Genomic DNA, 13,390 nt, shown 5'->3' with positions numbered 1-13,390 from the left:
GCAAGTTAAAGAAAGATGTAAACACTATGGTAGAGTTTATGTAATCATAGGAGTGATGCGACCTATTTTTCATGAAACTATAACTTAGGTCATTGAAAGGATAAAAATATGGACCAGAAGGATATAGTAAATTAATGATAGGGGTGACCTTTTTGAGATTTAGAAGTAGAAGGCCAACAAAGGGACATCAGTTTTTTCTGCCATATGCTATTTCTTTCATTTAAAAATTATTAGAAAAAAATTCTGGGTTGTGAAAACTAAAATATGCTGGTCATATTATTATCTGTACTTTTTTGAATTATAAATTTTTTACAAGAAAGAAAATAAGCTGAGTCAAGATGCCCCTTAGCAGTACCACCCTGTCAAACATTAAAAAAAAAAAAAAAACCTAGGAATATTTCAAATGAATATTCATGAGAGTAAATATGTTCAGATTCCCACCTTTGCCAAATGGCACTTAACGAAAAAATTTCAGTATGGATGTACATATATGCAGATAGGGAAACATATCTGGATGCTATTTTAACCAGAAATTCTTTTTGTAAATATAAATTCTTCATATACACCATGGTTGGTTTACACCAACTAGCAAAATACACAGATGGCATAGTTTTGGTGATGATGATGTAGCTAGTGAGTTAAATAGGCTGAAAATTTGACCCATTACTTGTTGCCACAATAACTATACACAAACCTAGCCAGTGTGTGATTTTGCATGCTAAAGTGGATCAGCAAATAACTGTGCATGTAAAACCGCAAATTCAAATTTAGAACCTAAGTTGAGGTGTTTTGGAAGTGACTGTAAGTTATTTGCAGAACTTAAACATGGGTTTCATTTCACTGTTATATTCGCACAATAAATCCTACAGTACTGTAACGAAAGTCAAATTAACATCAATATAAACAAGTAAAAGACTATTCTCAATGGCTGTCTTCGGCTTCGAAACTGATATGGAGAAAGTGCAATCAAATGTGAACCATTAATAAATATTGGAGTGCGGGCCCATTTATTTCAAAGGAATACGATATTTACAAAAATGAAATTACATTTCTGGAGTCTGTAATTAAAGTGCAGTAATATGCTGTAGGAGTCCATGCCTACAGTTTTGTAATGTCTCATAAATATTTTCTGCATGAAGTAGCGGTTGGTGTCCTTTTAGATAAAATTTTCTTAAACCTCAGAAAACATTCTTTGTGTGGAGCTGTTTAAGTGGGATTGGATGCGCTGGTGTCTGCTCTGTGTTTAGTTAAGGACGTCTTCATGTCTTGTGGGCCTGCCCATTTGCTTGTCCTTTTAAAGGTAAAACCGTATTAAAATGTTTCTGAAGTTGCCTGGGAACAGATGGCACCATTTAGACAGATTCATTCAAATCTAAGCACATGTTTTGAACAAATGTGTTTTTGGCATTAGACTGTGCCTTTGGAAAATTCTAGGGATGATTAATCATCTGTATGCAGAGAGCTTTCACATTTCCTATCAGTCTATGTACATAGCTGTGCTAGGCAAAGCAGAGACAAGAAGGAAAATAAGACGCGGACCTCAACCTCAGGGAACTTGTAATCTAGTCAGGAATCAGAACCAAAATGTATGAAATGAGAGTGACCGTGAAATGAGGAAGAGGCAGACATGTGTGGTCAAGAAAATGATCTGTTCCTAGATCCTGATCCTCCCGGTCCCATCTGATCATCTGACCATCCCTCTTCCTGGAAGCTCCCTGTCCTCTCCTCTGCCCACTGCCTGGTCTCTGAAGTCAAATGCTCTCCAGCTGCTTCTCCCTCCCTAACTGCTCTAGCTCCTTTTCCTTCACTGTATCCTCTTCCCTTCAGCTATGGCCATGATATTTCTTCCCCCTGGGAACACGTCTTTGACAGCCCAATCCTCACTGGATAGGCTCCATAGTATAATAAAAACCACAAATCTGGTCCATCTGGCACCAACATCATTGATGATTGTTCCTTTGGATCCATTCTGGATTAAAAAAAAAATATATGAAAAACAAACAAACATACAAAAAAACTTGAGAATTTGGCATTGATGAATTGGTTTCAAGTCTGATTCTGTCATTTGCTAGAGTTGAAAGCTTCAACAAATTTGCATGAAGTAATTTTAGTTTCTACCTCTCTGAAATGCCATAATAAGAATTATATTGCAAAGAATTATATTATATACCACATAATATATATTATATTATATATGCTGAGTGTCGAAGTGCTCTGTGAACTGTAAAAGATCACATTATCTTCCACCACTATAGATAGTTGCTCTTTTCTGATGGCTCCCCATTCCTATTTCCTACCTTCAGTTTCTCTGCAAAACAGATTAGAAAGTACAACGGCTTAACTAGCAGCTGTCACTAAATGCCTTGCCAGTATCTTGAACATAATGTTCACTTTCCCTTCCAGTGTCTCATGGTGGATGTCCAATCCATCCTGCTTCTCTTGGACTTCACTTCCTCCCATCTTCTTCATTATCCAATTACCCTTTATCTCTCACCTGTGCTGCGTCATTCTTTCCTTATTAGTCTTCGCATATTTACTTTTGTCCCTACAATTGTTCTCCATCTTCCAGAGTAATATTTTTAAAATGCATATTTAATTATGTCAATCTTATCCAAATTCCTGAGTTAAATAAGTATGCTTCCTAACACCAAATATCTCTATTTCTTTCAACTATGTCCTATATAACTGTTCATCAAAACCTTTTCAAATATGGCACCCTGAATTGAATATACATATATGTGTAGCCTAGCCTCAGCAGAGAACGCTGATGTGTTACTTCCTGGAATCTGGGTAATCTAGATCTAGTATTGCTAATAAATAACACATGAAGTATTGTTATGGCAGATTTGCTGTAGCCTCACCCATGCGTGGAATTTCTTTGACACACACACACACACACACACACACACACACACACACACACTTTATTTGATGACTACATTTGATTAGTCTCTACTCCAACATTATAGTCTACTGGATCTTAATTTTATTTTTCAATTCTGTGCTATCTACAAATATAAACATTTTGAATATCTTTATCTGAACAATTTATAAAACCTTTAGGAGCAGGGCAGAATAATACTTCATGGAGTCCACCTCTGCTCACCATCCCATTAGGTAACAGTTATGGGGTACTTTCCAACTGACTTTGACCCAAGTACTTTCTATTTCTCTTTATATCCCTAAGGATATTTTGAGAGACTTTATTAAATAAACTGAATTCATTTGATCTATAAGTTTGTATAACCTTCTCAGAAAAGTGAATGAAATTAGTTTAAGGTAAATAATGCTCTTTCTTAATTGCTTACTGATCATTATTTAATAATTTTTTATTATTAGTTTCTACTTTTAGGAATTGATATCAAAAATAGTACATTGTAATTTTCCAATTTTTTAAAAATTAAAAATAGATTATTTTCTTTTATGATACGAAAGTTTATAACCCAGGCTCACTAGGTCCTGCAGGAATTCGTCACTGCAGTAGCCTGTGCCCAGTGAAAGTTACTTGTCTTCTTTCTCCTCTTTGGTGTACCAAATCTTACTTCTCAATGAAAGCCTGTCCTGAAAGATTTCCTCCTTTATGAAGGTTCTTCATGTCCTTCTTCCTCCCACCTAGACTCCAAGCTCCTTATTCATCATTGTGACCCTAGTACAACCTGGTGATGTCAAACAATGTTTGCTAAATTGTTGACTCTTGCTCATTTCTTGTTTTCTGGAATCTCTGTGGCACACTCCATAATTTCTTTCTTTTTTTTTTTTTTTTGTGGTACTGGGGATCGAACTGAGGGCCTTGTGCTTAGCTGAGCTATCTCCCCAGCCCACACTCCATAATTTCTATAAATATCCAAATAATTCTGAGACTACATCTGTAAACTTTTTAAATCCATGAAATATTGTTCTCTTGAATCTAAAAATCAGAAAGATTTGAAACAGCTAGATTGACTCAAACCTCTTACCTATCTTGGGCTTCAACTATTTCTGTACCTGATTCCAGAGCTCTTAACCACTGCCCTCTACATCTTCGACTGCCTTTCTCTTGTCTGGAATGTCCTCTTGCTTGTCACCAAAGTACACCTTTTCCCTGCTCCCAAAGTAAGCCCACTCAAAATCTATCTTCATGGATTCCCAGGGACTATCCCCAATTGGCCTTGGTTGTTGTATTAAAAAGGACACAGCATTTATACACATGACATTAACATCCAAATCCCAGAAGAATCCAAAGGATGTGTTGTTCCAAATGAATTTCTAATCATTCATCATTTAAAAATCATGATATTTTCGTGAACAATGTGTGGGTAGTGAAGGGTGATGCTGTTGTCTGTTCAGCTGCAGATGAGCGCTTGGTGACCAGTACGTTTGGTATGGAGTAAATGCAGTGGTGCAGATTGTAAAAGGTGACTCAGAAAAATGATCCTGCCTGAAGATGGTGGCTTTTAATGTCCATACAGAAGATCCTTGGAGCAGAAATGTGGTGGAGGAGTAGGTGGCTGAAGCTACTTTTGCAGAGTGCTTTACATAATACAGGATTAAGATGAGGGAACATCAAAAGCCTGTACTGCAGACTGGGAGCCAGAACTGCAGCCCCTCTATAGCCCTTTAAGCCTCTTCTTACCAGCACGGGCGGATTAAGCTACCACTCTCAGCAGCTGTTTCATATGGTAAAAAAAAAAAAAAAAGATCTCGAATTTCACTGAACAAGAATCATTTTCTACAGGGCAGGAGATACTCTTAAGCTAAAAGGGAAATTTGAAAATAAACGGTGATTCAGTTTTTCTGTGTTTGTGAGTGTGTGTGGCCAGTCATTTTTAAGATTGAAAATTTTGATTTAAAGAACACAAATCACTAAGTGAAATGCATTTGTGTTTACAAAATATGCTATTATAGTTTTTTTGTAACATTAGCAAACTCGTATGTTTTCAATCATTTCAGAAATGATTGTAGATAGTTAATACAGCCTTCAATGGTTCCAATAACTTCTTTATATCACATTATAAAATTTTCTTGAATCCTTTGAATGCTTATTTATTTCTTGCCATAACATAATTTTTATTCCATTTCTGTGCCTCAAAATCCTTTTTTTCCCTAATCCTTCTGCTATTTTGGAGTAAAATATTTCAACAAGAATTTCCATTAGATTTGAATAAAGCAATATATATGCATATATGGAAATGTAAAAAAGAAACCTGTTAATTTGGGCAATTAATATGAGATAATAATAATAATAAGAATAAGAATAATAAGAATTTCTACTAGTCTAAGAATAGGTCAGGTGAAGAAAATACCTTTTAGACTGAAAAAGATGTTATAATACCTATACCTGAGATTCCATAAAGCAAACCAACTATGAAGACCAAAAGCTACCACATTCAGAATCCAACTTTTTCACTTCAATTCCCCTGAAGTGATAACACTTTCTAGACTGATACCCTTACTGATTTGTTCCTCTGCTCATTTGTTCTCTCTGAGTTAAGGACTGAAAATATCAACCTCCATGGGGTGTTCTAAATGTTTTCTGGGCTGCTACCCCAGCCTTTCAGGGTAAACCTCACTCTTTACTAGGGATTACCTGATATCTCTTCCATTGGTTAAGTTACTTATCTAGTTCTTCCCATATTAAATGGTTGGATTAGGAAGTCCACAATACTCTCCATGTTTTCTAACTCAGTCTGAAAAAGTGAGGTCTCACCAAACCTTGTAGTCTCACCAAGCCCTTGACCCTGTAAATACTTGCTTTGATGTTTGCTGGGGCTGGTTTAGAACACACTGCCTAGCAGTAAAATAGGCCAATTGGATACCCCTCTACTGGAATTAATGATCCTAAGCATCTCATTTTCATTTCTGATTTTTCTCTTTATAAAATACCTGGCCTTTAGAAAAGTAATCAAAATTATTTTCATTCCTTTTCTATCATAATGTCAAAGCAGTTTTGTAAAACAGAAAAACAGACTAGGCACATCAATTTTATTAAGAAAAACCTTTAGTGCAATCTGAAACATTTGAGAATGTTCTAGTGATTATGATTCACCTTTCTGATAAGAATAGCCTCATTTGTTTTATTACATATCCCTTCTAACAAGTCTGGAATCAATTTGATTTTTCTTTTAAAGTTTTACATCCTCAAAGATCTATCAGTTGACTTAATCTTAGGAAAACTGAATGTCAGAATTAGTGATGGTTGTGTTGAAGCTTCCTCTGCTGGATGTCAGGACTTAGAAGATTGCTTCCCTATGGGTCATTTGTTTAGGATTTGGCAATTTGAAGTCAAGTGTATTTATCAAAATGTAAGTCTGCTAAATGAAGATACATATGTGTGCCCACACAGGGTCTTTAAGTGGAACATGTCCAATTGTCATCCCTGCTTGTCATTTGGACAGTCATCATATCACCCACTAATGTGAAGGCTTGGTTTCTGAACAATGAAAACAATATGACCCCAATATCCCCTCCTATTGGTTTTTTTGCTTTGTTTTTGTTTTTAATTTGACTGCAAGAAGAATCAAAGCTAAATTTAGTCCTTAATAGGTTACTCTTCATAATTGTCTACCAGGGTCACTTTTCATTTTTAGATTGAGTTAAATTTTCTTCTCTTCCTTTTAAAATTCAGTCAGGCTTAAAAATGTCCTAATCTGACCATACACATAATTGGAGTAATCATAAAATCAGGCTAAAAGGGCTAATGAACTTCTTGAGAATTTATAGCAGTTAATTCAAACCTTTAGAGTAAACTTTTTATGCATATGACTCAACTCAAGAGTCTAGGCAAACTATACTGTGTATAGGAAACTAGGACACAGGGGTGCTAACACACCAAGTGATATTCAGATCTACTTTTGTATAATTTTGTTCTCACAAAAGAAATTGACTGCGACAGCTCAGTGTGATCTATGAATCTGAACATCAAGATCAGAAGCAAACATAAATTTGACAATGTTCCTCACCAAAGAGAGGATGAAGGGAGAACACTAGAAGACCAGATGTCTAGGATTAGGTGTATTATTCCACTCCATTTTATCATCCAATAACATTCTCTCCACACTGTGAAGATTCTACAGTTCCCTCTCTGGCCACGAAGATCTCTTGCTGTTAAAATTGGCAAGATTCCAAATGGCATACCCAAAACAACAGAATTAGTCACTGAAGCCTTTTGGTGACTAATAAGAGCCTTGTTTTCTCCCTCCTAACTTGGAACCAGTACAAGGAATAGATACAAGACAGCCCACTAGAAAATTGAAAACATCCATCAGTGCTTGAAGAGTAGCTTCCGTGCTTAAAATGACAGCTAACTCACCTTCCTACCAGTTTCCCCAGGTATTCCTGGTTAGTAAGATAAGCCACAAGCAATGTATCCGAAGTATCTGTTTCTTGCAGTAATGGTCTTGCTCAGGCTAATGCGAGGCCTGTCTGTCCTCTGACCCATTTCTTCCTTGTCCCTACTTTGCTGTACTCCACAGAGACATGGAGTTCTAAGGCAGCATTTTCCAAGATCCTTTGTAGCTGGCATCCAGCTGGGAAGACAGAGATTGGGAGGAAACACCCTGGTTTCTCCTTCCTCACTACCACAAATCTCTTGCCAGTGCCTCTTACCAAGTCCTGCCTACTGATTTAGTAGCTTCCTGCTGTTGGAAATCTCTGGGCTGCAGCACTATTCCATTTGGCTGCTTAGATTTTCCATCACCTATGCAACAAAATTACCTTCATTGAATTTCCTGTTTGAATACTCAGAGGTTTGTGTTCTTGGTTGGCTCCTGACTGATACACTCAACTACAATTTAATAAATGTTCCCAGATATCATATAGGAAATATGTAGAAATAAAACAGTTGGGTATTGCTTTTCAACATATCGGAAAGACACAACCTATCTTGTCACACAAGAACCCTTGAACAGGCATACATACATTTTACCTACAATTCATTGCCTGTAATTTTGCTCTCTGAACAACAAAAAGTATATAACACAAAAGGCCAAATGTTTCCTTTGTTTTCACTTGTCTGCCTGAATAATCAGAACTACGTTTTGTCTTAAAAGGCAATAATTAACTTATCCCAATTACCTAACATACTATCTTTCTTCTTTTAAATTGAGTTTACCTTTTGAAAAAATATTATCTTCCATTTTGTCCAGATTTATATGTGTTTTAATATTGTGAACTGCTTCAAATCCTTTTGGAAGATAGATGATATTTACACACTAATAAAAACATTTTTTAAAATTAAAAGATCCATGCTACAATTAAATTTTACAAGGGGCATGTTAGCTTTTCATTGCTGTGACCAAAATACCCAGTAAGAACTACTTAGAAGTCCTTATTTTGTCTCATAATTTCAGAGATTTAGTCCATGGTGAACTGACTTCATTGCTCAGGGCCCAAGGTGAGGCAGAACATGTCCAACATGGCTTAGTAGTGGCTGTGATCCCTGTGCTTGACATTTAGCTAACCAAGGCTGGGGGAGGCACCAACCTCCTGTGAGGCCACCATCTCTATGGGAAGTTTCACAGTGAGCCATAAGAGGGAAGAGATTAAAGGGGACCGTGTACCTGTTCTAAAGTCTTCAGCCCACAGATTACTTTCTCTCACGCTTCATTGGTTAGAGTATCATAGGAACACTAGCAACTTCCAAGAAGCATGTGCTAGAAGAAATAAACTAGAAGTTTTGGTGAAAACCAGTAATTTCTACCATGCTCGTTATTTAAAAAATCCAATCAACACAAAAAGGAGCAAAGATGAAAGTGAAAATCTTTCAATCAAAAAATAACAATATGAATGTTTGGTAAATACTGATTAGACATATCTTTATACATACATATGTGTATATTTGTATGTGTGTATATATACCAATGTTTACACAAATGGAAAAGACAGTAGTACTTTGACCAAAGCAAAGGTATACATATCATTATTAACTGAGAGTTTTAAAATTTTCTTTGAACTTAACAGAAAAATGAGTGGCACTAAAGGAATTTATAAGCTTCAGACACACATGTATATAAATATGAATCTTCATGGTAAGAGTGTATATCTTTTTTTTCTAAAAGTTTTTTTTTAGAATTAAGAAAAAAACTCACAGAGGGCTGGGGCTGTAGCTCAGTGGGAAAGCACTTGCCTAGCATGTGTGAGGCACTGGGTTTGATCCTTAACACTGCATAAAAATAAATAAAATAAAGGTAGGTTGTTCATCTACAAATACAAAAAAATTTTTAAAAGAGAAAAAAACTCACAGAAAATACAAAGGAACTTGGGTCACTATGTTTTTTAACTATATAGTTTACATTATCTACAATATATAGTGTGTAAATATATGTGTATGTATATATATATATATATATATATATATACATATATTGTATATATACAGAAGAGATATTGTAAGTAAGCAAATGTCCTTATATTCCATAGCAAGAATGAATATATGCAGTATAATTCATTCTTGCTATGGAATATAAGGACATTTGCTTACTTACAATATCTCTTCTGCCTCTTCTAGCTCTAAATTTTTGCTAGATCTATTATTGTGTTTTTATTTTCAAAGTTGATGATATTTACACAGTGGTAAAGTTTTATGTTCACATTTCAATAAATTCAATGCTCCCTACAGTCCTTTTGTAATGTTTCTCAGTTCCTGGGTTGTTTCAGTTCACCTCTTAGTTGGTTAGATTTCATGATCAAATCATTTTTAAAATGGATACCTGGGCATTTTTTTTTTCTCCCTGAATTCACATATGCTTCAAGATATTTGCTGCTTTTGTTTTTTAAGGACAACTTGACAATTTGGTGGAGTATAAAATTATTGGGACACATAATATCCTTGCTTCAGAACTTGTTCCACTGTCTTCTGGCACTGAATGTTGCTGTGGAAAAATGTGAAAACACTATTTTATTTTCGTTCGTAGTTGACTTCTGTTTTCTGACTGAATGCCCATAGGCTCTTTCTTTAGCTTAGGAATTAAGTAGCTTCGACAGAAGATTTCCTTGACACAGTATGCCTTTTCATCTGCAGATTCAAACAATTACAAATATCAGGAAACCTTTCTTTCCATCCATATTTTCTGTTACCTTTGTTCTTTGCATGCATAATTGATTTCTGTGCACATTGGGCTCTTCATCTCTCTTTCTAGTTATCACTTTATTATTTTTGATATCTTTTGCTATTTTTCAAACCCACTTCTTCCTTCCTCTTCCTCCTCTTTTCTCTCTTCTTCCTCCTTTATTGCTTCTGAGGCCACTTTTGTCTGTTTAATGGCTTTCTTTTCTCTTTTATTGCTTTCCCGAGTTCTTCAAATTTGCTTTTGTCTTATAATCATTTTATTTGAACTCTTTTTTATAACTTTGAGCTATTCTTCTAAACAAAGATTATACTTAGGGGACACATTTAGCATTGCAAAGAAGACATTCTCTGCTCCCTGATAATCAGTCTTCCGATCTATCTCCCTAATATACGGAGAGGTCTTGGGCTGTTTTCTTTCTGATAATTTCATCTTTGAACAAATAATATCTTTCCTGAAGAGCTGGGTTAGGGAATGGGAGAGGGGCTATTAGGTTTGTGTCCTGAATACTTTTCATTATCTCTCTTACTTCCTTAGCCTTGAGAGCATGAACTCCCCTCAGTAGTCTGCAGTAATAGGTCTGAAATAGCTCATCTTAAATCCCCTAAGTCACAAGCTCCCTAGACCTCACTCACCAACGGCCATTTTTTTTGGCCTGAGCCTAGACCAGTGACCGTTAAGCGTCAAGATGGCCTGTGTTTAAGGTTTCATCTTTGACCCCACCTTCTATAACACAGAATGAATGTCTGTATTAAAGTCCCAACTTCTTCTTCCATACTTGCTTCTGCTCTTAAATCTCATCACTCTAACCAAAAGATCATTGGATTTGTGTTTGAGAATGGCGAGCCTTTCTTTAGGGGAAACTCTATCCTGCCTGAGGTTGGAGGACACATGTGTTGGCTCTCAGCACCCTCCCTCACCATAATTCAAATTTCATAGTATTTGGCAGGTTTTCTCATTCTTTGAGGTTATGGCTATTTCCTTGTTTCACTGAAGATGGCTTTTCCCCTCTATTTTTCCATTTTTGTGCTGTTGTTGGTGAATTTCTCTAAGAGAGAATAGAGTAAAAATGGCTTTCTTCCACTATGTTTAATTACAGATGAGAATCTTAAAGACCAGAAGAAATTCTAGGACTAACTTTATGCAGCCAAAAGACTGTGTTCCTCTAACAATTTATCTGGAGTATGTACACATTCACATTCTAATAACGGCTGTTACCGTACCACTTAATTTAATCAATGTTTTAGATCTCAAAACTCATGGTTCATGTAATACCACTAAATTAGGTTAGATGGGAGCAGAATGTAAGTTATGTTACAAAACAGAAGCAGTATTTAAATAACATTGCATATTTCTCATTTATAAAATATAAGAAAGAGAAAGAAATGCCTGGCACATAGTAAGTGCTCAAAAATTTAAGTTTTCTTCCTCTGATACTTTCTAGGTTTAAACAACAGATTCAGGAAGATGATAGCATTGTCAATACACCTTTGGCTAAGGTTTCTAGCTGCCTAATGGGACCTAATAAGAGAACACTAGTCTTATTATAATATTGTCAGGGCCAATATTTATTTTTTATACTGTGTATTTTGTTCTTCCAAGGCTCACAATCTTGCAATAAACCTGCTGATTACATACAACTAATATATCTCTCAAAAAAAAATCATGAAAATGTCTTTTCGTCCCTCTAAAGGTTCAGTGGAGCCACATATGGTGGTGCACACCAGTAATCTCATCAACTTGAGAGGCTGGGACAAGACTATAGCAAGTTCAAGGTCAGCCTCAGCAATTTAGTAAGACCCTATCACAAAATAAAAAAATATAAAGGGCTGGGATATAGCTTGGTGATAAAGTGCCCTGGGTTCAATTCCAGTACTAAATAATAATGGTGATGATAATAATAATAAAATAAAATGTAAAAGTCTAGTGGAATATAATTTTGGAACACTAGTTACAACCAAATCCTTTTGTTCCCTGCACACACCACACAAGATCAGGGCTTTAGGGTGGTATTAACAAGCAATCACATGGTAAAGCAGCTCTTTCCTTCTTGTGTTGTTCTCATGCTCTTAGGTAATAGGTCCCACAACCTACTAACCCCGACTCACACTATCTCCCAAATGTCTTTGCACTTCTGTAAGGTAACACAACTCACTCCGAAACTTTGATAATGTGAAAGATTGAGAGCTTATAACACTCATGAGCACTATTAGAAAAATAAAGTATGTTTTATTTCAAGAAAAGAATCAGATATAAGGACTTCTAATAGCTCCTAGGCAAATAACTTATAGATCATCAGCTTTGTTCACACTTTCTTTTTTCTTTCCCTTATTTTTTTCTTTTCCTCCCCCACCCCCAAATGAAGATTGAACCCAGGGGCTCTCCCCAGCCTCCTTCCCCCACTTCCCTTTCTGTGACAGGATCTCTAAATTGCCCAGGCTGACCCTGAACTTGTGATTCTCCTGCCCTCAGCCAACTCGGTAGGAGTAGCTGGGATTATAGGTGCATGCCACTCTACCCAGTGAGCTCACAATTTTTTAAAAAACTATTGAAGTCATCTGGGCTGCCTTCTATATGTACCAACAGGCACTACTGTTACTGAAACAGGCCCATTTTGCCTGCCCCACTGAGCAATATGACAATCATTGAAATGAGGAATTTGGAGAAATAGACTTTACTTGTGAGGTAACCAAGAATAAAAAAGGGGTGGACAAGTCCCAAATCTACTTCCCCATGATAGGGCTTAGGGTTATTCTCGTGATAAAAAAGAGGGTGATTTAAAGTATGAGGAAGGATGATTGGAGGAGAGGTAATCAACAGCCTGCACATGAATAATCAATCTTATTAGCTCTTCACAGCACATCTGTTCGTAAAATGGCAGTGCTGGCATGATCTGAGGGTGGAGTTTTCCACCCCTTGAGATCAAAGAAGTCTCCCACCTGCACAGGCCAAAGTGAAGAGTCAGCCTTCAAGTCCCTGAAAAGTATCCTAGGCAACCTTTATCATCATGACCTCAGGTCAGTAGTGTTATGTGCAGCAAAACTAGTGAGAGAATAATAATATCTTGCTTAAGTAGGTGACCTGCAAAGTCAACTAAAAGCAAGTGCAGCACATTAGGACTGCACTTTCAAAACCTAATTCAGGTTTTCCCTTGGTCTCACAGTGTACCATAAAATCACTTTCAGTTTTGACCCAAGACTGCACGTCTCATCACCTGAAATCACCAGGTCTTCTTTTCCCCTCAATTCAACAAAACATTTATGACTAATCACCTGCTAGTGATTAGTGCCAGAACTAGTGCCAGGTGCTGAAAGGATAGAGCGAACAAGACAAAACTCTTGTCTTTA

At 36.3% G+C, this 13,390-nt stretch overlaps 1 protein-coding gene across 3 annotated transcripts in view; it reads right to left on the bottom strand.

Annotated features, from left to right (window-relative positions):
- Kif6 (kinesin family member 6) overlaps nt 1–13,390 on the bottom strand; it is a 392,117-nt gene that overhangs the window by 260,498 nt on the left and 118,229 nt on the right. The window lies entirely within an intron of this gene.

This window comes from Sciurus carolinensis, chromosome 7 (assembly GCF_902686445.1).
Source record: "Sciurus carolinensis chromosome 7, mSciCar1.2, whole genome shotgun sequence".
NCBI lineage: Eukaryota > Metazoa > Chordata > Mammalia > Rodentia > Sciuridae > Sciurus > Sciurus carolinensis.
The sequence above is the reverse complement of the archived record's forward strand: the minus strand, read 5'-3'. Positions and strand labels throughout refer to the sequence as shown.